Raw genomic sequence first — 25604 nt, forward strand, 5'->3', positions numbered from 1 at the left:
ATTGTCTACGAAGGTCAAATATGACCCATGGGCCCCAAAACAAACACTACAATGGTTGCATTTTAAGCAAACGATGACGATAATATCAGTTAAGACTGAGGGTCCATTGGGAAGGTGAAAAGAAAAGAAAAGGGAAAGACAAAACCTAGGGGGGTTCAGCTGCTGGGAGAGCCGATTTGGGATTTCAAAACTCCTAGATGATGGCTTTACCACCTCGGTAAACTACCCATTTACCTAGCTTCCCGTACCTTCTTGAGCTCTTCACTCTTGTGTTTGAGTTGTAACGGGGTGATTTCTTCTACAATCCAAAACTTGGTGTCTTTGAGAATACGTGATTGTTGGAGAAGCCTGAGCCGACCACCCCTAAGTCCAAATTCAAGGATGGCATGCCCACTTGGTATGGGCTTGTTAGGGCCTCTCAATGTGATACAATCTATTGTGTTGTGGTCGAGCTGATCGGCTTGAGGTTCTCATTGAGGAAGTTGATGTGCTTCGAGAAGTCGTTCTTGGTCGTGTCCCATGCTTGGGGTAGCCCACCAATGCAGAACTTAAGGGAATTTTCCTCTTGGATTTGTTGTTCTTGAAGCTCTACTCTCAGACATGTCTTCACCAATGTTATCGAGTGGGTTTTGATGGTCTTGACTTCCCCTTCCTTCACTTTGTTGGTGGCAAGATCGACCATGGAATCAAATCGTGCCTCAAGCTTGCTAAGGCAAGCTTTGAGGTCGCGATTCTCTTCCATGACTCGATCAAGGGCTTCTTGAAGATGCTCAATTCGATCGGGTTTGCTTGGGGCTGCTCAGATGGCAGCAAAACTGGGTAGTGTCCTCATGAGGGTCTTTGGGATTTTCTTTGTGGTTGTCATGCTTGCTATGGGAAACTTCTTTTGTGTTAAGGAGCACCTAAGTGTTCTTCTTTAATTCCCACACAAAACCAAAGTTTTGTGGCCTGTGAGAACTTTTGTTGCCGGTTACACCAATGACGAGGGCTCAAGGGCGACTTGGGTCATAGATACTGAGCAACGGTAATTTTGTGATGGGTCCATCAACTGTCTGGCCTATGAGATTACACCATTGAAGAGGGCTCGAGGACGATCTTGTGTTGCAGTCATACTTACTAGCAACAGTCTTGTATTGGGGTTGACTCGAGCTAACAGACAGGTGTTGAGGCTGACTTGGGCTGGGGATTGAGAAGCCAAAGGCCGGGAGCTGGGGAGAGCAAGGCTGATCCCTAACCTCCCCCCCCATAGGGCTGCCCCTCACCCAAGAAAGGGACTATGAGAGAGAGAGAGAGAGAGAGAGAGAGAGAGAGAGAGAGAGAGAGAGAGAGAGAGAGAGAGAATTTGAATGGCCTCAACATTTTACTCACTTAGGTTCCATTTTCCTTTTTTCTCTCATAGTGTACAATGTATGCTTTACAATTTGAAGAATTTAGAGCATTTCCTATTGACAAGAAGTTTGTGAGCTTTAATTTGAAACTACGACGGTGATAATTTTATGATAAACGAGCCACGCTTAGTAGCTTGCATATGGGGAGGGGCGGTAGGCAAGAGAGTAGCACAAGTGGTTGGTAGGTGGAGTGAGAAGCTGTTGAGAACCCTGAGGTGGGGAGGGATCTTTGAAGCTCATCCCTTGGACTTGACACGCATGTGTGTGAGAGAGGTAGCCGATTGCTAGTAGGACTAACAGGGGAATCTGGGGAAAAATGGTTCGGGAAGTCTGGGTATAGATATCCCAGGTAGGCTAAAACAACCTGATTTTCACTTGTCACCTTTGCAGAGAGAGCTTTTCGACCTCTTTCACGCATACTTTCCGGAGTCTACATTTGCCCGTTTTCAGCGCCGTCTCACACGAGAGATGAGGGGTAAGTTCTTTACTCATCAACACTGATCCGTTTTGTACAGCCGGCTCGGGGGGTGCACTATGTAATCATGTTAATGTATAATGTGAGTTTGAAAGGAATGGTTTTAAAATGCAAAAATTTTAGGCAATTTAACAGAGATACATTAAAATAAGGGGTTTTTATATTCAATTTTGAAAAAAAATCCTAAAATAAGGGGTCATTTTATTCATTCAGACATGTTAAAAGAGGGATTTTTTAAATAACCCATGAACGCACGTTATATAGGGGGAGTATTGAATGATGAACCCCCCAAGACGGCCGGTAGCTAGTCTAAACCCCTAGAAAACACCCTAGAATTCGAGCACTGTAGGAAGACCTATGACCAAAAACTGACCATAGCAGCCTGTCAGCTCAACCAAATCACATGGGATTTGAATTGTAGCATGCCCTAACATAATAGAACCTTTATATATCATCAGTTGACCATTCGGCAGGGGTCGAGGGGGTCCCCAATAGAAAAGTTAGGTTTTTGGCAGATGCCAGAATTTGGTTTTGACTCCATGAACAGCTTTGTCTACGAGGTTTATATACAATGTATATGATTGGTTTCGTGAAATCAATCAAGCAAAGCCCTCAAAAAGCAAAAAATGGTTCGAAGGCTACAAAGCATCAAATTCGACATACGAGGTCAACCTGACTCCAAATGAGCCAGAATTGGATGAGTTGCTTCATGACTATGTTGCGGACAAGTCCAAAGCCTCACAAGTGACAAAGCAACTCAACAGGCAAGGTTTCGTGAAATCAATCAAGCAAAGCCCTCAAAAAGCAAAAAATGGTTCGAAGGCTACAAAGCATCAAATTCGACATACGAGGTCAACCTGACTCCAAATGAGCCAGAATTGGATGAGTTGCTTCATGACTATGTTGCGGACAAGTCCAAAGCCTCACAAGTGACAAAGCAACTCAACAGGCAATATAGTCACAGAAATCGGTGATTTCAGAGTCGACAAAGCACAAAGTGATGCCGACAAGACCAAACTTGACCAAATTCAATTTAGAACATGTTTTAGGTGTATAGAATGTGTTTAGGTCCAAAAATTTAACTTTTGCAAAAAAATTGTCACTATTGTAAAATAATTGTGATTATTTACTTTTGCACTATTTTTGCCTGGAAATAGTATCATCACCTCACCTATCTTGTGTACACACCTAATACATGCCAAAAATCAAGTATGAGCCAAAATGAGCACCTATAACTTGGAAAATTGCCAAAAAACGCAAAGAAGTTCTTGCAAGCCAAATTTTGAGTTATGGACCACTTTTTTTTATCCAAATCACCTCATATCACATACACAAGGCCTATACAATGCCTAGAACCAATTTGTACCAAAAAATATTGATTTTGATAGTAAAGTTAATAATCGCGATTATTTACTTTCTAGACAAAATGGGGAAATTTTGATATTTTGCCATCATACATCCAAAGTACATGATGTGTTAAGCCCACTAGCCAAGTTTGAACCAATTTGGAGCTCAAAATCTCAAATTTCCTTTATATCTACTGTTTCAGAGACCTAAAGCCAAAATCTGGTACCATTTTCACCCTATGCATCCAAATGAGCCCATATTTCACTCAGAGCATGTATTTGGTATATGCTTCAAGCCTGTGATGCCAAGTTTGCAGAAAGTTGGAGAAATTACTCAGCTGTAAATAATCGCGATTATTTACTTTGGTTGCAATTTTTTTGTTTGAACTTTACAATTTTGTTCCTGACATGTTTTTATGCATCTATGCTTGTTGAGAAATTGATTTGAAGAAAATTGGGCCAGAATTGTCAGCATTTCAGACTAAAAGACATTTCAAAGAAAAATTCGTCAAATCTGCTAATTTTGACACTCTATTCACTGAACAAGAGCCATGCAAGCAACAGAGAGGGCCAAGAAGAAGCTCAACCAGAAAGAAAAGTTGCAAGAACTACCAGCATACCAACTGGATCCTGATTCAGTCAAAACCACCAAGGCAACCTATCTCTCAAAGGAACAGCTGGAGGAGCATCACACCACAGTGTTCACTGGTAGATTCAAGAGCGAGGAGGGACATCAAGTAGAGTTGCAACTCCTACCAAAAGAAGTGTATGATGTCGCCGCAAAGCCCAAAACCAAAGATGCCAACCGACCGCTAGGACTCAGAGATTTTTATGAACAAGAGCCATGCAGAGTGGACTTCCAAAAGCTTACGAGCTTTTGTCCATGATCAAGGAAGATGGAACTATGAAGTCCATATTAGGTAAAGTGGGAAAATCCCAATTCCTAGGTTGGACAACTTTCAATATATCATGTACAAAATATAGAGATTTTGTCAAAAATTTGAGTTTTCTTAAGGTCTCATTCCACTTTATGCACATACAATACACAATGAAAAAAACTAAAATACCATGGTTTCAATCAATTGCATTATTAGGAGACGAGTATATTGCATCCATTATCGTTGTCTATGTTCTACTATCCTACCTACAACTTATCTCAACATGGAGAGCTTGGTTTCTAGGTCCACCACTTGTCCAAGTCAATGTAAAAGTGACTCAAGGTTCACAACTTGTGAAAGCAAGGATCCATTGAGGAATACAATCCACTTGGCTATTTTTCCTTAATTTATTGCATGTGACATTCAAGCAAGGTCCACTTCTAATCTATAACTTCTTTATTTGAGGCATGGGGCATACATAAAATATGTAGCATATGCTCTATTGCCTCATAGGAAGGTTGGTTTCAAGGTGCACTTATCCATGCTAGCCTATCTTGGAGAAATGATGGAGCTTGCTTCTGTCCTTGTTTCAATGGAGACTAGCTTGGACAAGTGGTGGACCTTTGCTTCTCTCTATGTTTCAATAGAGTTAGCTTGGACAAGTGGTGATCTTGGAACAAAACCCCCATGTAAAACATATCATGGGTATTCCAAGTGATTAGAAAGATTACCATTTAAGATATAACCTTATAGGTTGGACAACTAGAGCTTGGCTTGGAGAAATGGTTGACCTTTGATTCTCTCCATGTTTCAATGGATCCTATCTTGCAGAAATGGTGGAGCTTACTTCTGTCCATGTTTCAATGGAGCCTAGCTTGAGCAGTTGGTGGACCTTTGCTTCTCTCTATGTTTCAATAGAGTTAGCTTAGACACGTGGTGGATCTTCAAACTAAGCCAACTACTATCAATGTTTCCTAGCTTGGACAAGTGGTGGAGTATTTCTCTACTCCATGTTTCAATGGATCTTAGCTTGGACAAGTGTTGGACCTTAAAACAAAAACCCCATGTACAACATAGAATGGATTTTCTAGATTTCAATGGAGTCTAGCTTTAACAAATGGTGGAGCTTGTCTTCATCCATGTTTCAATGAAACTAGCTTGGACAAGTGGTGGACCTTGTAACAAACCCCCCCATGTACAACATACCATTGGTTTTCTAAGTGATGGGAAGGAATACCATTCAAGATATAAACTTATAGCTTGGATAAGTAGTTGACTTTAAAACCAAATTCATCATAATACAATGAAATATAGGTTAGCCAATTCCTAAATCTTGAGACCAAACCTCCCATGCTATTAGAGATAATATATTGGATAAGTGGTGGACCTTCTATTATTTTCCCATGCCTAGTTTAGACTACCGGTACACTTTGCAGCTATAAAGGTTGGACGAGTTGTGGAGCCTTGTTTCTATCCATGTTTTAATGGATCCTAGCTTGGACAGTGGTGGACCTTGGAAAAAAGCTTCCATGTACAACATATATGAGGTTTTCCATGTTTTAATGGAACCTATCTTGGACAAATGGTGAAGCTTGCTTCTCTCCATGTTGATTTTGGAACTACCTTAGACAAGTGGTGGAGCTTTGCTTTTCTACTCTTCATAATACAATGAAGTATAGGTTGGTTACATGGTGAATCTTAAGGCCAAACCTCCCATTTTACTAGAGATGATAGGTTGGACAAGTGGATCAACCTTCTATCATTTCTCCATGACTATATTGGACAATTAGTAGACCTAACATCTCTCTATGTTGTCTAGAGATAAGCTTGGACAAGTGATGGACCCTGCTTCTCTCTTCCCTTGGTTTACTAGTTTGAAGACTCAGTATATATACTTTCTTAGATCTAGCTTGAACAAGTGGTGGACCTTGTATCCACAATCTTAATTCATTGCAAAAATGTATATGAAAAAATAACATAGGAATCTTGGTTTGAAGGTCAAGCAATTAGGTTCCAAATGCACATAATAATATATTTTCCACCCATAATAAAAGAAATTTAAATATGTTATTACCAAATTGACAAAGGTAACGTCCAAGAATTCTAGCTTTGCATCTTGTCAGATCTAAATCTTCATCAAGGCGACATGCATGTATACATCAACTTTCAAGCCATTCAAGAATACATGCACTTAGATTCCATAGTTTTGTTTTCAAAGTCTTTTAGGTTCTAAAACTCTTTCACATAAAGTATGTAATGACAAAATTCTTGAAGCAAACATTTGTGCCCAAGAAAAAGATCCCTCTCACATATTTAAAGTCCATGAATTCTCTGATCCATACTTACAAGTTTTATTTTGACATAAAACATCAATTCTCTCATAGTTACAAATAAATGCAATCTCGATATGAATTGACAAAAAATGAATTTCTTTTACTATATGACCCAACATAGGCCCCAATCAAATAAAAAATGAGTCCCTAAAAATTTGGGTGCACTCTAGCAATACAGCAGAGTCCCCTTACAATAGGATGCACTCCAATAGTACATTGAAGTCCCCTTAGAGTAGGGTGCACTCCATTCAAGTGTTCATAAAATTGACACACCTTTGTTTTTTTATAAAAAAGACTATATCAAATTATACAAATGTTGAAAGATACACACTAGAATAAAAAAAGCATCTTATGGCCATATTTATTCAATGCTTTCGTGTTGACAAGTACACACCAAGGACATAATTTGTCTTAGAATCACTATACTGATTTACAATTGTGTTGTATGTATAGACTCTCTTATCTCTTGCATACAACCATCCTACCAACCATGGAATTATGGTTCTCTGCAAGAAGTTTTGAAGTTGCTCGGAAGTTTTCCTCCACATCTTTGGAAATATAAGATATGTCCCTGGCATGTTCCACATCACCCTATATGGAGTGTCATCAAAAATTAAGGTATTGTTTGCATCCAAATCCTCAAATATCTTCCAAATATCACTCAAATTTTTGTGATAAACCCTTGTAAATCCTAACATGATATTTGGATTTTGGCAATTTTTGTTACTCATAAACACCTTGAACTTGGTATACTACTCAGGAAAACATTTTGTGTGATGCGTTGCACCCTTGTTAAGTTATAGCAACTCCATATCCATAGCTCAAAGTATTCAGCACAAAAATCCAAAAAACTTTGTGCGTCTGGTCGCATCACATGATAAACTTCATCTTTATCCTCCACAAGTCGCATGTGTTGAGCCCAAGATGGCATAGAATCTCCATGTTTCATTTCAATTGTCTTGAGAAGTAACCCCTCTAGATCCAAGATAAGTACTCTTTTGATGTTCTTGAAAGCAAGTGGTAGGTGATAAGGAGGTGATTCATTCCTTGGACAAGGTCTTGGAGGAGGTTGGATGGGTAATTCAGTAGTTTTCTTCAATTTATGCCAGCATATAGCCAATCCATTTTTTTGTAATGGTTCTGAAATTAAAGAACAAGAACACTTAATGCAAACACAACAATAGACATGAGTTTTACATTGTCTACCCTAAGGTTTTATTAGATACCAAAATCCATCTATGATCTACTCATTAATAGAAAGAAAGTCAAATTAAAATCCTGACTCTTTTTTATGCTACACTCTCTCTTAGTCTCAATACCATGGAGTTCAACTAGACTTAAGTCAACTAATAACTACTACTTGTTGTTAAAGGTATGCTTGAAGTGCATAAGGCTTAAACAATGCTCTAGTGTAGAATGGGTATTTAGGTCTCAAGGTCTACCACTTATCCAAGCAAAGATCCATTTAGATATGGAAACCCAATTTTTCTTAATATAATGATATAGAGTGGACAAGTGGTGAATCCTGAGACCAAACACTCATGCTACTAGGGATAATAGGTTGGACAAGTGGTGGACCTTGAATGTAAACCCCCCATGTACAAAGTATCAGGGGTTTTGGGTATTTCAATCGACTCTAGCATCTTCGAGACATGGTGGAGCTTACTTCTCTCCATGTTTCAATGGAGTCTATCTTGGATAAATGGTAAAGCATCATTCTCTCCATGTTTCAATGGAGCCTAGCTTGGACAAGTGGTGGACGTTTGTTTCTCTCTATGTTTGAACAGATTTAGCTTGGACAAGTGGTGGACCTTGAAACAAAATCCCCATGTAAAACATATCATGGACATTACAAGTGGTGAGAAAAAATACCATTCAATATATAACCTTATAGGTTGAACAAGTGGTGGACCTCAACACCCAATTATTATTAATATAATGAGATAGAGTGGACAAGTGGTGAATCTTGCGACCAAACCTACTAGGAAAAGTAGGTTGGACAAGTGGTGGACCTTGAATGCAAACCCCCCATGGACAAAATATCACTCATGCTACTAGGAATAATTTGGTATTAAGGTCCATGTTTCAATGGAGCCTAGCTTGGAAAAGTGGTGGACCTTTGTTTCTCTCTATGTTTCAATAGAATTAGCTTGGACAAGTGGTGAACCTTGGAACAAAACCCCCATGTAAAGCATGTCATGGGCATTACAAGTGGCGAGAAAAAATACCATTCAAGGTATAACTTTATAGGCTGGACAAGTGGTGGACCTTAGCACCCAATTCCTCTTATTATAATGACATAGAGTGGAAAAGTGGTGAATTGTGAGACCAAACCTACTAGGGATAATAGGTTGGACAAATGGTTGACCTTGAATGTAAATCACCCATGTAAAAAATATCATGGGTTTTGCGTATTTCAATGGAGCCTAGCATCTAGGAGACATGGTGGAACTTACTTCTGTCCATGTTTTAATGGAGCCTATCTAGGAGAAATGGTGGAGGTTCCTTCTCTCCATGTTTCAATGGAGCCTAGCTTGGACAAGTCGTGGACCTTTGTTTCTCTCTATGTTTAAATATGGTTAGCTTTGACAAGAGGTGGATCTTGGAATGAAACTCCCATGTAAAACATATCATGGGCATTTCAAGTGGCGAGAAAGGATACCATTTAAGATATAACCTTATAGGTTGGACAAGTGGTGGACCTTAACACAATATAATGACATAGAGTGTACAAGTGGTGAATCTTGAAACCAAACCACTCATGCTACTAGGGATAATAGGTTAAACAAGTGGTGGGCCTTGAAATAAAACCCCCTAGATTGTTTCAATGGAGCCTAGCTTGGAAACATGGTAAAGCTTGCTTCTCTCCATGTTTCAATGCAGCCTATCTTGGATAAATGGTGGAGCATCATTCTCTCCATGTTTCAATGGAGCCTACCTTGGACAAGTGGTGGACCTTTGTTTCTCTCTATGTTTGAATAGAGTTATCTTGGAAAAGTGGTGGACCTTGGAACAAAACCCCATGTAAAACATATCATGGGCATTACAAGTGGTGAGAAAAAATACCATTTAATATATAACCTTATAGGTTGGACAAGTGGTGGACCTTAACACCCAATTATTCTTAATATAATGACATAGAGTGGATAAGTGGTGAACTTGGGACCAAACCTACTAGGGAAATAGGTTCGACAAGTGGTGGACCTTGAATGTAAACCCCCATGTACAAAATATCACTCATGCTACTAGAAATAATTTGGTATTAAGGTCCATGTTTCAATGCAGCCTAGCTTGGAAAAGTGGTGGACCTTTTTTTCTCTCTATGTTTCAATATATTTAGCTTGGACAAGTGGTGGACCTTGGAACAAAACCCCCATGTAAATCATGTCATGGGCATTACAAGTGGTGAGAAAAAATACCATTCAAGCTATAACATTATAGGTTGGACAAGTGGTGGACCTTAACACCCAATTCCTCTTAATATAATGACATAGAGTGGACAAGTGGTGAATCATGAGACCAAACCTACTAGGGATAATAGGTTGGACAAGTGGTGAACCTTGAATGTAAACCCCCATGTACAAAATATTATGGGTATTGGGTATTTCAATGGAGCCTAGCAACTTGGAGACATGGTGGAGCTTATTTCTCTCCATGTTTCAATGGAGCCTATCTAGGAGAAACAGTGGAGGTTCCTTCTCTCCATGTTTCAATGAGCCTAGCTTGGACAAGTGGTGGACCTTTCTTTCTCTATATGTTTTAATAGAGTTAGCTTGGACAAGTGGTGGACCTTGGAATGAAACCCCCATGTAAAACATATCATGGGCATTTCAAGTGGTGAGAAAGGATACCATTTAAAATATAACCTTATAGGTTGGACAAGTGGTGGACCTTAACACATAGTTCTTCTTAATATAATGACATAGAGTGTACAAGTGGTGAATCTTGAGACCAAACCACTCGTGCTACTAGGGATAATAGGTTGGACAAGTGGTGGACCTTGAATGTAAACCCCTCATGTACAAAATTATGGGTTTAGGGTATTTCAATGGAGCCTAGCTTGGAGACATGGTGGAGATTGCTTCTCTCAATGTTTCAATGGAACCTATCTTGGAGAAATGGTGGATCATCCTTCTCTCCATGTTTCAATGGAGCCTACCTTGGACAAGTGGTGGACCTTTGCTTCTCTCTATGTTTCAATAGAGTTAGCTTGGACAAGTGGTGGGTCTTGGAACAAAACCCCTTTGTAAAACATAGCATGGACATTACAAGTGATGAGGAAAAATATCATTCAAGATATAACCTTACAGGTTGGAAAAGTGGTGATGGACCTTGACAAGTGGTGAAGGATACCATTTAAGATATACCCTTATAGGTTGGACAAATGGTGGATCTTAACACATAATATTCTTAATATAATGACATAGAGTGGATAAGTGGTGAATCTTAAGACCAAACCACTCATGCTACTAGGTATAATAGAGAAGTGGTAGACCTTGAATGTAAACACCCCATGTACAAAATATCATGGTTTTAGGGTGTTTCAATGGAGCCTAGAATCTTGGAGACATGGTAGATCTTGATTCTTTCCATGTTTGAATGGCACCTATCTTGGAAAATGATGGAGGTTACTTCTCTCCATGCTTCAATGGAGCCTAGCTTTGACAAGTGGTGAACCTTTGCTTCTCTCTATGTTTGAATAGAGTTAGCTTGGACAAGTGGTGGACCTTTGCTTCTCTCTATGTTTGAATAGAGTTAGCTTGGACAAGTGGTGGACCTTGGAATGAAACCCCCATGTAAAACATATCATGGGCATTTCAAGTGGTGAGAAAGGATACCATTTAAGATATAACCTTATAGGTTGGACAAGTGGTGGACCTTAATACATAGTTCTTCCTAATATAATGACATAGAGTGTACAAGTGGTGTATCTTGAGACCAAACCACTCGTGCTACTAGGGATAATAGGTTAGACAAGTGGTGGGCCTTGAAATAAAACCCCCCATGTACAAAATAAAATGGGTTTAGGGGATTTAGGGCATTTTAAATGGATCCTAGCATTGGAGACATTGTGGAGCTTTCTTCTCTCCATGTTTCAATGGAGCCTATCTTTGAGAAATGTGGAGCATCCTTCTCTCCATGTTTCAATGTAGCTTAGCTTGGACAAGTGGTGGACCTTTGGTTCTCTCTATGTTTTAATAGAGTTAGCTTGGACAAGTGGCGGACAGTGAAACTAAAAACTCCCAGTGAATACATATCATGGGTAGATCAAGTTGTGAAAAATAAACCAGTGTAAAATATAACCTTCTAGGTTGGACAAGTGTGGACCTTAACACCCATCCTTTTATACAATGACATAGGTGGACTAAGTGGTGAATCTTAGACCAAAGCTATCAAGCTACTAGGATACTTGGTTGAACAAGTGTGGATCTTGAGACAAAGCTATCAAGCCTTAACTAGAGATACTATTGGACAAGTGGTGGATCTTGAATGTACATCCCCTATGTAAAAAATATCATGTTTAAGGTTTTTCAATGGAGTTAGCATATTTGGAGACATGGTGAGCTTGCTTCTCGCTCCATGTTTCAAGTGGTGACCTTCAATTATTTTCCATACCTAGTTTAGACAAACCCATACACTTTGCAACTCTAAAGTGGACAAGTGGTGAAGCTTTGTTTATTTCCATGTTTAACTGGATCCTAGCTTGGACATAGTGGTGGACCTTGGAAAAAAGTCCCCTGTACAACATAGCTGAGTTTTTTCATGTTTTAATGGAAGAGAGATTTGACAAATGGTGGAGCTTGCTTATCTCCATGTGGATTTTAGAACTAGCTTGGACAAGTGGTGGAGCTTTGCTTTTCTACTCTTCATAATACAATGATGTATAGGTTGGTTACATGGTGATCTTAAGGCCAAACCTCCCATCTTACTAGAGATGATAGGTTGGACAAGTGGTCAACCTTCTATCATTTCTCCATGCCTATAATTAGACAATTAGTAGAACTAGCATCTTTCTATGTTGTCTAGAGCTGAGCTTGGACAAGTAGTGGACCTTGCTACTCTCTTCCCTTGTTTATTAGTTTGAAGACTCATTATATATACTTGCTTAGATCTATATAATTACTCATTAGTTAGGTTACAAGTAGGTATGTAATTTGTTAGCCTCAAGGGACTTTGAATATTGAATAGTAAGAAAGTCAAGTGTTGGTTTGAAGATCTTTTGCTTATCTAAACTAGACTCTAACTCAATAATAAGTCTCTTAAGTTCCACGAATTGTCCTATCTAGGCTCCAAAAGAGTCTTAATTGGTTTGTGCTAGATTCTAACTTCCTTGATGGGGTAGAATCCTAGAAAAATGAGGCACTATAAGTTTTACCTTAGCTCAAATGGATTTTCACTTAAACTAGACTGCAATTTGGCACTCTAGTATCTTTGTCTTGATGGAGTTTAACACTAGATACATAGTAGTGATATTTAAGCTTCATGTCTCTTCACTTGATCGAGATATGAGACCATACTTTCAAGGTCACCACTTGTCTTACCTAAAGACCAATGTGAGACATGGGAGCAAGAAAGCCATCCGATATTGTTTTAAGGACTATTACATAGACAATCAATAACTTAAGTAAAGCAAAAAGACTTGGATCTTTCACAATTAATAACTTAAGTAAAGCCAAAAAGACTTGGATCTTTGATAGTTTTTTTCAAACCAAAAAAGCACAATATCATGCTAACAAAACTATAAATCACAATTGAAAGTTTTGGACGAGAAAAAGATCAGCAATCTTATAAGAAGGATACTTTTCATTTCATTTGATGATTACAAACTAAAAGAAAGTCTCTCAAGAAATTGATAAACAAAAAATGTAGGTGACTGCTTCATTATTTTGAGCAAACATATCAAAATCTCTATTGATTGAGCTCCATCTAGTAGTATCCTTTGTAAGATCCTGCAGGAAGGAATAAAAAGAAAGATTTGTTAGATACCATGCACATGAGTGTTCAAGTATGTGTATCAAGAATATATGACATGTCACTAGTACCTAAGGGTTGCTTTCTATCCAGCCTTAGAAGATTGTTCTCAGCTTTCACCTTATTTATATAAGCTTTTGCTGTGGTTGCCTTCAAAACTCCTTTTGTGTTACAACCCAATTGCCTAGCTAAAGTGGTCAATTGTGACGCCTTCATGCTTTCAATGGGTGTACGCTCCTTTGCTAAGATCTCTTGTATTTGGGCTCTTCTCATTTCATTGTGATGGCTTGTGTCACTTGCATTTTCAATGATAGTTTCATTCCTGTCACCTTTTGCAGGTGGTATTCTTCTTGTAAAGAACACCTTAGCTGACCAAACATCATTTTTCTGCTTCCAATACTCCATGATTTGTTTGTATTCACTATCATTTGTCACTATAGGTTGTCCATAACGATTAGAAGCAATTAAATCATGCACATCCCTTCTCTCATCAAGCTGAATCAAGTATGGCAGTAGCTCCTCCAAGAGCATATTGTCAACCATCTTCTCAGCATCAAATTGTGGTGGAAAAATGCAATTGTTTGATGGTGAAATACATCCCTTGTAAGGAGAGTCATCAATAAGCACTGTTCTTTGTGGATCACATTCAAACCCCATGGAAATTTTGGCTAGAGGCTTGAACATTGCCTCAACGTTTGGATTGTCGGGTCTAAACAAATTTTGAGTTTGAGCGGTGTAGCAAACATCTTGCGATCAAATTGCAAAGAAAGGCAATGTATCCTCAGCTAAGTTGTTTAGTGCTGCAAGGATTTGATACACATTATTCCTAGTAGCTGTCAACCAAATTGCAACATTAAACCTCTGTAAAATAGTCTTCAAGAATTGGATGCAACCTGGCCTGAGTTTAATATATCTTTTTGAATCCATTTGCACTGAGTTGTGGTGTGAGGATGGTTGAGGGGAACATTTCAACAATAGACCATTTAAATCCAATATAATTGTAAGCATGGATTTCTCAACATCTACGCTACATGACGTAGTACCAATTGGCAATAGCTCGTGAGTGGACTTTTCAGTCTCTTTTGATGTATGTTGCATTTTTGAAGCATCTATTTCTTGGTTCTCATTATTGGAAGCTTGCTCAAGTTGCACAACACTAGACTCTAGTATAGAAATATCATCCATCTTGAGCACTTTAGAAACCATAGAATCTATGGATTCTATAGTTGTTGACTGAACCATAGGAGCATTATCCATCCCAGTTTGTGAATCTAAGAAAACACACACACAAATGGTATCTCAAAACCACTAGAATTTTATTCACCATATTTATATGTAGAACTCCTAGTAAGAAATTTCATTAAGGTAAAGTCGTTGTTAGAATCCTTGCAACCATTTTCAGCATTCGTACACCAAACACCACTTGTCTAAAATACAATCTACTAACTCAACATTTTTCATCCTACACTTTATTAAAGATGAGTACTTAAAGTGAAAACTAAAAGCCACCCTTGTTGAGGAAACATGGATACAAGGTCCACCAAATATCCAACCTAGACTACAAGCAAACAATTAGAGATTTGGCTTAGATTTGGATTCAAAGGCCACCACTTATTCAAGTAAGATAACTCCACTTATTTAAGACAGTAATGTTTGAAGCCCCACCACTTGTCCAACCTAGACATTGATTAAATTTTGGTAAGATTTATCACAAATCTAGAGTAGAATCAAGATTCTATGGCCAAGGTAGTCAAATAAGTTAGACAACACACAAAGCATAAGAGCACTCTAGATTCTCGTTGAGCATAAACTAAACAATAATCAAATGTTATATTCACTTGAGATTTCATCCATGAAAAATGAAAATGATGCATGTACTTGAGATTTCCATCCATGTACAATACTTTACAATGTCAAGTAAAGTTATAGTCAGCAAACAACTCTTCTCCTGCTTCAACTTGACAAATAGTCTCAATGCATACATGGCCATATTCTTCTGACTTGATGTGTGAAGAGGTGCATTTATGCCAAGGTGGAAAATTTGGATCAAATGTATAGCGTACGTTGGGAAAGACATTTGTACTATGAGAACTATTTATATAGCCCGACACGTTTCCTTCTTCTACACAACCAATAATGTATGATTGATCTTACTCTTCTTCTATGTTTGGATCCTCTAGAAGAGAATATTTATAAGCTCTTGGAAATATTTTTCATATCTTTTTCCAGTCTTGAAATCTATACTTATGCCCTCCATAGTTTTGAATAGTCAAACCACTTTCCAGGGTAGTATGCACAAATAGCCCATAACCAGCTCCTTCAATACATGAAAGTCGCACTTCAAAATCCACACCGTTAATATGGAAAATTACATCTTTGGGAATAGGAAAAGTTGGTGTCCCAAAAGGATCTTCATGCCAATCATAGTGTGAAATACATCTAGTTTTTATATCACTTAACTCCTTTGTGACTGCAAAAAGAAGAAAATATTATGCATAAAATAATGACAATATCAAATAAAGATATCATTATTTTATAGTCCAATAGGTCCATTGTATGGAAGACTTAGAGTTCCTCTTACATGGTGCCTCCAAGGTTTCCAAAAAATAAAATCATTGGAAAAAAAAGGCCACTATGTCTCCAATCTATTGCCCATTTGAAGCATAGAGAGAACCAAGGTCCACCACTTGTCCAAGCTAGACATGGAGCATTGACACAAGATCCAACACTTATCCAAGAACCCTATAGTATATGTGGTAACATGGGATGCATTGATGCAACAAAAGTAGTCTAGCCTCCTCATCCATCTCTTTTTTCTTGTAGCCTAGAGGGATTAGTTTCAAGGTCTATCACTAGTCAAAAACTACACATAGAACATTGATACAAGGTTCCACCACATGTGAAACCTATCATCTCTAGTAGCATGGATGGTTTGATATCAAGGTTCACTGCGTGTCCTACCTATACTCTATTGTAGCATAGAGATTCTGGTTTGGTGGTACTACACTTGTCCAAACTTGGCTTGTTGTTGATATCTGGAGGTAATCAAGGGTCCTCCACTTGTCCAAGTTAGGCATATAAAACAATTGCAAGGTCCACCATGTGTACAACATATGATTGATTATAGCATGCATGGTCTTATTTCATGGGCAACCATCTTCTCTCCAACATGTGTCCAACCTCGGCTCCATTGAAGCATGGAGAGAAGCAAGGTCCACCACTTATCAAAGCTATTATTTTCTCCCAGTGCTTTCAAAACCCATAATACGTTGTACTGGGGGGGGGGATTCTTGTTTCAAGGTCCACCACTTGGCTAAGATTGGATCCATTGAAACATAAAGAGAAGCAAGCTCTACCATTTTTCCAAGCTAGGTGCCATTGAAACATGAAAACCCCATAATATGTTGTATACGGGGGGTTTTTTCACGGTCTACCACTTGTCTAATCTATGGTCCATTAGAACATGGAGAGAATCAAAGCTCCACCACTTTTCTAAGCTAGGATCCATTGAAACATGGAGAGAAGCAAGCTCCATTTTTTGTCTAAGCTAGGCTCCATTGGAACATGGAGAAAACAAGCTCCACCACTTGCCTATTATTGCATAGAGATTTTGGTTTGAAGGTCCACCACTTGTCCAACCTTGCCTTCATGTATGGAGATAATCAAGAGTGAAATGCTTCTCTAATCTAGGGACATAAAAGAGTTTCAAGGTCCACTACATATACGATCTATGATGGGTTGTAGCATGGGAGGTTTCATTTTAAGGTTGACCACTTCTCTAGCTCCGCTTGTCCAACCTCAGATCCATTGAAGAATGGAGAATAAAGGTGTACCAACTCTCCAAAATAGGCAAGAAAATCTCTATAAAACCCATGAATTGTTAATATATGCTATGCTGTGGAGTTTTGTTTGAAGGTCCACTCCTTATCCAAGCTACAATCCATTGAAGCATGGAAATAAGTAAGATATATCTATAGTCCAAGATAGGATCCATTGAAACATAGAGAGAATCAAGGTCCACTACTTGTCCAAGCTATGCATGGGTAATTGATATAAGGACCACTACGTTTTCACCTATACTATGCTCTATCATGGATGGTTTCATATACCACCAATTTTCCAACCTATTTAGTAGGTTGTATTATGGGGGTTTGGTTTCAAGGTACTTCACTTGTCTAAGGTGGGTTCCATTGAACCATGGAGAGAAACAATGTCTACCACTTGTCCGAAATATGCTCCTTTAAAACATAAAAGCAAGGTCCACCACTTGTCCAAGCTAATGTTTCTCTTCATTGAAGCATGGAGAGAAACAAGGTCTACCACCTGTCCAAAATATGCTCCATTGAAACATAAAAGCAAGGTCCACCACTTGTCCAAGCTAATATAACAAATGGGTGTTGGTTACAAGTTGTACCACACTTGTCTAAACTAGTCTCCATGCAAGGTCCACCACATGTCCAAGCTATATGATCTTGGTTTGAAAGTCTACCACACCTCTTGAAATTAGGATCCATGTAAGGTCCACCTTTTGTCATGCTATGCCTTTAGTGAGTACTTAAATACCTTTCCAATCTCATTAAGATTTTGGTCTCTAAGGCCACCACCACATGTCTAATCTATGCTCTAATTGATTACTTATGCTAGTTCTCAAAGTCCAAACATAAGCTCCCTTCTAGCAAGGTTAGTTTAAGTTTAGGCTCCAGCACCTGTCTAAGCTAGGTTCAATTTATGAAGCATCACCATTTAACCATGCTAAGATCTAATGTATCATATCAAGGGGGTATTGATAAAAGGTCCAAAACTTATTGAGTTCAAGCTCTTAAGTAATTAAGTCTTTGTGAGTATTAAATGTTATAGTTTTAGTCTAAAGATTCACCATTCAAAAACTCAAGTAATTTATTATTTACATTCAAACCTTGAATGCTTGAGATAAAAAATACAAACTCAATCAATACTATGTAAAGCAAAATCTAACATTAAGAGTATCAAATCAGTAACAAGAAACACTAACATGCACAAGAAACTCAAAACATACGTGTCTCCATTTCCAAAAAGTCCTCCATTGACAGAGGATGTTGTTGTTGTTCTTCTTCTTCTCTTTGTGGAGAGCACTCCTCTGTAACAGGCACAATGTCATCTGATTGCAAAGTGGATTGTTGAAGTCTAGCCCATTTTTCTATATCTTCATGAGACTTAGCAAAGTCTAGCAGCATGGTCTCCACGTTTTTTGCCTCCTCCACTCTATCAATTAAACATATAACTTCTTTTTTCTGTTGTATTCCTTCTTGTGCAACCAAGGAGCCATCACCAAAAACATCAACAAGCTTGCGGTCTTCAAAACAATATGTACGAATGTAGTGCTTGACCAAAGCTCTTTTTTTGGCCTCCAAATATTGCAAATCTGACATATCGTTATCTGCTACTTGAAGAAGAGAACAATCAATTGGCATGGGATGTTCCTCTGATCTTCTTCTCAGGTCTTCAAATGCATTGCCTTGTCCCAAGAAGGCAATAACTGTTAGGAATTGAATTGCTCCTTTGCAAGGAGCTGATGGAAAGTGATGCAATGCACCACAACAATGGTAGCTCAGATTATCTCCCATGGCGTGAAAGGCACATTGCAATTTTGTGAAGTTAGTGAAATCCACAAATGCAAGAAAGACAAATCCAGGATCTGTTGACCCTCCAGCAATAGCCAAGATCCCATCCAAAGCATTGTTAAATGTCTCCTCACTCCACTTCAAATTGCCTCCAACGTTTTTTGTCATATCTAAAACACATAAGCCAATAGGCACTTTATTATTGAAGTGGCGCATCAAGTAGAGATTGCCTTCCATTTGTAGGCTCACCACATAGATTGACCATGGAAAATCTCTAGGCTCAGTTTTCTCCTTTTGAAGGTGAATTGCCCATTGCATGTATTTTATTGCTCCATCTGGAAAAGCCATTTTCTTTGTTCCACGCGTCAAACTAGATTTGATCCATTCCTCGCATAGCATTAAAATTGTTTTATAAACAACATCATTGATGTTATACATTTTGACCACCTCCTCCCAGTCTTTACATGGTGAAGACTCATTCAAATTGTTGAAGCCTTCAAGAAGTGCATCTTGAATCAATTTGTCTTGCTTCAACTACTTGATTCGATCATACATGTCAGTTGCATCACCATCCTTTGCACTCTTTGACAGTAAAATCTTCTGATCTCTAATCTCTTCTTGAATAGTCTTTACCTTTGATTCCTCAAGGCCACAAAGGTATCTAAATACAGTTGTTGGGGGTTTCTTATTCTCCTCTTCTAGCTTTTCAATGATTTCTATCCAGCAATCATAAACTAAATCAGAGTACGTGACCATGTGTGCCTGTTTAGCAATCCAACTTGCTGCTGCACTCATTCTTGCCAATCGAAGAAAAGCCTAAAAAGAAATAGAGAAATAATTAAACTATTGAGCAAGATTTGTTAATTAAACACTATCAAAAAGACAAATAAAATAACTTGCATCCCATCCGGCATGAGATGCATGTCCCTCTGCAATTCCACTTGCTGCCTTTGGTGGTCGTCCTCAGAAGATCCATTGACTCTGTAAATGTCTCAATATTTGGCTGTAAGGTTGCTTGACATACAATGCCTGAGCCTCCTCATTTGCAATGGCAGATATAGCAGTTGCAACAAATGGGGGAGCATTCACAACAATGCGAGCCTTTCTAAATTTATACACGCTAATCAGTCTTTAAAATATCTCTTTGTTGTTTTATTCATTGTGAAGCAAAACTTTTGCAGCATAGATTGAATGTTGCCCATCAAGAATCCAGTAATGATAATCTTTAATTTTTTGCTCCTCTACCTCTTCTACTGCCAAAGGAGTCTCCTTCTTTGATTTTGCATTTCGAACAGGCATCAAATATGCACATGCTGCAGGCTTGGTCGTACTCCGTGAAAATCCAAATAACACACTTTCATCGTATTTTTTATCCATAATACGTGCATTATAGTGATCAGGAGCAAGCCAACAATTTTGAATAGGGATATCAAATTCCCTATATTGGAAAGGAAAATAATTTATGTACTTATTCATTCCACCTGTATCTTTTTCTTATCCTTTCATGGCCTCAGCTTCTAAAACATCTGGATCCACAATTCTCATCTTTGACATTGAACCCTCTGTTGATGAGGATGCCAAAGATGCCTTGTCTACATCCAAAATGGAACGAGTTCGCTTAGCTGCTACTTTTTGCACTTTTTCTTGCTTCTTTGTGGATGGTGGTCGTGAAGCTTTCACCTTTTTTCGTTGTAGTGTGGCAATGATGGAGCTTTGAAGTTGATCTGCTGTGATGTTTGGATTTGATTCTACAAACTTCCATCCTTCAGAAAACATTGTCTCTTCTTTGTTTCTAGACATGCGCTCCAATGCATATGCTCCTGGAGATAGTTGAAATTCTAGATTCATTGGAACTAGTTAGTCAATGCATTCCACCTCCGGATGACTATCAACTACAGAGACAGATGCTTCCACAACTTGTCCAACATCTTCAAACAAGCTGTCATTCTCCTTTTTGGCAATAAATAGATGCACCTTATGAAATTGTGCACCCTCTATACCATGTATGTCCAAATACCATTTCCTAAGATCATTGCAAGTATAGTCAAATGAGACAGCAACCCTTGCAACCTGTTTTTTTGGAGCCATCTTTCCTGAAACAAAAAAAAACAAATGTTATTTTAGCATATACTTTTTTGTAATGAATTAAGTTTGTGTGAATACAAGGTCCACCACTTGTTCAAGTTAGATCTAAGCAAGTATACATAGTAATATTTTAAGCTAGTAAACTAAGGGAAGGGAGAAGTAAGGTCCACCACTTGTCCAAGCTCAGCTCTAGACAACATGGAGAGATTCGAGGTCTACTAATTGTCTAATATAGGCTAACTATATTGAAACATAGAGAAAAGCAAAGGTCCACCACTTGTCCAATCTAGGGTCCATTGAAACATGGAGAGAAGGATGCTCCACCATTTGTCCAAAATAGGCTCCATTGAAACATGAAGAGAAGCAATATGCACCATGTCTTCGAGATGCTAGGCTCCATTGAAATACCTTAAACCCATGATATTTTGTATATGTGGGGTTTAAATTCAAGGTCCACCACTTGTCCAACCTATTCTCCCTAGTAGCATGAGTGGTTTGGTCTCAAGATTCACCACTTTTCCACTCTATGTCATTATATTAAGAAGATCTAGGTGTTAAGGTCCACCACTTGTCCAACCTATAAGGCTATATCTAAAACGGTATTATTTACCACCACTTGGAATGCACATGATAGGTTTTACATAGGGGTCTGGTTCCAAGGTCCACCACTTGTCCAAGCTAACTCTATTGAAACATAGAGAGAATCAAAGGTCCACCACTTGTCCAAGCTAGGCTCCATTGAAACATGGAGAGAAGGATGCTCCACCATTTGTCCAAGCCAGGTTCGATTGAAACATGAAGAGAAGCAAGCTAGACCATGTCTCCAAAATGCTAGGCTCCATTGAATATCTTAAACCCATGATATTTCGTACATGGGGGGTTTACATTCTAGGTCCACCACTTGTCCAACCTATTATCACTAGTAGCATGAGTGGTTTGGTCTCAAGATTCACCACGTTTCCACTCTATGTCATTATATTAAGAAGATCTGGGTGTTAAGGTCCACCACTTGTCCAACCTATAAGGCTATATCTTAAAGGGTATTCTTTCTCACCACTTGGAATGACCATGATAGGTTTTACATGGGGGTTTGGTTCCAAGGTCCACCACTTGTCCAAGATAACTCTATTGAAACATAGAGAGAAGCAAAGGTCCACCACTTGTCCAAACTAGGGTCCATTGAAACATGGAGAGAAGGATGCTCCACCATTTGTCCAAGATAGGCTCCATTGAAACATGAAGAGAAGCAAGCTGCACCATGTCTCCAAGATGCTAAGATCCATTGAAATACCTTAAACCCACGATATTTTGTACATGGGGAGTTTACATTCAAGGTCCACCACTTTTCCAACCTATTATCTCTAGTAGCATCAGTGGTTTGGTCTAAAGATTCACCACTTTTCCACTCTATGTCATTACGTTAAGAAGATCTGGGTGTTAAGGTCGACCACTTCTCCAACCTATAAGGGTATATCTTAAAGGGTATTATTTCTCACCACTTGAAATGTCCATGATATGTTTTACATGGGGGTTTGGTTCCAAGGTCCACCACTTGTCCAAGCTAGGCTCCATTGAAACATGGAGAGAAGGATGCTCTACCATTTGTCGAAGCTAACTCTATTGAAACATGGGGGATTTACATTCAAGGTCCACCACTTGTCCAACCTATTAACGCTAGTAGCATGAGTGGTTTGGTCTCAAGAATTACCACTTTTTCACTCTATGTCATTATTTTAAGAATATCTCGATGTTAAGGTCCACCACTTGTCCAACCTATAAGGCTATATCTTAAGGGTTATTCTTTCTCACCACTTGGAGTGACCATGATAGTTTTTACATGGGGGTTTGGTTCCAAGGTCCACCACTTGTCCAAGATAACTCTATTGAAACATAGAGAGAAGCAAAGGTCCACCACTTGTCCAAGCTAGGGTCCATTGAAACATGGAGAGAAGGATGCTCCACCATTTTTCCAAGATACGCTCCATTGAAACATGAAGAGAAGCAAGCTACACCATGTCTCCTAGATGCTAAGCTCCATTGAAATACCTTAAACCCATGATATTTCGTACATGGAGGGTTTACATTCAAGGTCCACCACTTGTCCAACCTATTATCTCTAGTAGCATCAGTGGTTTGGTCTCAAGATTCACCACTTTTCCACTCTATGTCATTATATTAAGAATATCTAGGTGATAAGGTCCACCACTTTTCCAACCTATAAGGCTATATCTTAAACTTTATTCTTTCTCACCACTTGGAGTTACCATGATAGGTTTTACATCGGAGTTTGGTTACAAGGCCCACCACTTGTCCAAGCTAACTCTATTGAAACATAGAGAGAAGCAAAGGTCCACCACTTCTCCAAGCTAGGTTCCATTGAAACATGGAGAGAAGGATGCTCCACCATTTGTCAAAGATAGGCTCCATTGAAACATGAAGAGAAGCAAGCTGCACCATGTCTCCAAGATGCTAGGCTCCATTGAAATACCTTAAACCCATGATATTTCGTACATAGGGGGTATACATTCAAGGTCCACCACTTGTCCAACCTATTATCCTTAGTAGCATGAGTGGTTTGGTCTCAAGATTCACCACTTTTCCACTCTATGTCGTTATATTAAGAAGATCTAGGTTTTAAGGTCGACCACTTGTCCAACCTATAAGGCTAGATCTTAAAGGGTATTATTTCTCACCACTTGGAATGACCATGATATGTTTTACATGGGGGTTTGGTTCCAAGGTCCACCACTTGTCCAAGCCAACTCTATGGAAACATAGAGAGAAGCAAAGGTCCACCACTTGTCCAAGCTAGGCTCCATTGAGACATTTAGAGAAGGATGATCCCCCATTGGTGGAAGATAGGCTCCATCGAAACATGAAGAGAAGCAAGCTGCACCATGTCTCCAAGATGCTAGGCTTCATCGAAATACCTTAAACCCAGGATATTTTGTACATGGGGGGTTTACATTCAAGGTCCACTTTTCCAAGCTATTATCGCTAGTAGCATGAGTGGTTTTGTCTCAAGATTCACCACTTTTCCACTCTATGTCATTATATTAAGAATATGTGGGTGTTAAGGTCCACCACTTGTCCAACCTATAAGTCTATATCTTAAAGGTTATTCTCTCTTACCACTTGGAGTGACCATGATAGGTTTTACATGGTGGTTTGGTTCCAAGCTCCACCACTTGTCCAAGCTAACTCTATTGAAACAGAGAGAGAAGCAAAGGTCCACCACTTGTCCAAGCTAGGGTCCATTGAAACATGGAGAGAAGGATGCTCCACCATTTGTCCAAGATAGGCTCCATTGAAACATGACGAGAAGCAAGCTGTACCATGTCTCCAAGATGCTAGGCTCCATCGAAAAACATTAAACCCATGATATGTCGTAGATGACGGGTTTACATTCAAGGTCCAACACTTGCCCAAGCTATTATTGGTAGTAGCCTGAGTGGTTTGGTCTCAAGATTCACCACTTTTCCACTCTATGTCATTATATTAGGAAGATCTGGGTGTTAAGGTCCACCACTTGTACAACCTATAAGGCTACACCTTAAAGGTTATTCTTTCTTACCACTTGGAGTGAGCATGATAGGTTTTACGTGGGGGTTTGGTTCCAAGGTCCACCACTTGTCCAAGATAACTCTATTGAAACATAGAGAGAAGCAAAGGTCCACCACTTGTCTAAGCTAGGCTCCATTGAAACATGGAGAGAAGGATGCTCCATCATTTGTCGAAGCTAACTCTTTTGAAACATGGGGGGTTTTTGTTCAAGGTCCACCAATTGTCCAAGCTATTACCGCTAGTAGCATAAGTGGTTTTTTCTCAAGATTCACCACTTTATCACTCTATGTCATTATATTAAGGATATCTGGGTGTTAAGGTCCACCACTTGTCCAACCTATAAGGCTATATCTTAAAGGTTATTCTTTCTCACGACTTGGAGTGACCATGATAGGTTTTACATTGGGGTTTGGTTCCAAGGTCCACCACTTGTCCAAGCTAACTCTAATGAAACATAGAGAGAAGCAAAGGTCCACCACTTGTGCAAGCTAGGGTCCATTGAAACATGGAGAGAAGGATGCTCCACCATTTGTCCAAGATAGGCTCCATTGAAACATGAAGAGAAGCAAGGTGCACCATGTCTCAAAGATGCTAGGCTCCATCTAAATACCTTAAACCCATGATATTTCGTAGATGGAGGGTTTACATTCAAGGTCCACCACTTGTCCAACCTATTATCGCTAGTAGCATGAGTGGTTTGCTCTCAAGATTCACCACTTTTCCACTCTATGCCATTATATTAAGAATATCTGGGTGTTAAGGTCCACCAGTTGTCCAACCTATAAGGATATATCATTAGGGTTATTCTTTCTCACCACTTGGAGTGAACATGATAGGTTTTACATGGGGGTTTGGTTCCAAGGTCCACCACTTGTCCAAGCTAACTCTATTGAATCATAGAGAGAAGCAAAGGTCCACCACTTGTCCAAGCTAGGGTCCATTGAAACATGGAGAGAAGGATGC

The sequence above is a fragment of the Adiantum capillus-veneris genome, chromosome 4 (assembly GCF_014529385.1).
Source record: "Adiantum capillus-veneris isolate H3 chromosome 4, ASM1452938v2, whole genome shotgun sequence".
NCBI lineage: Eukaryota > Viridiplantae > Streptophyta > Polypodiopsida > Polypodiales > Pteridaceae > Adiantum > Adiantum capillus-veneris.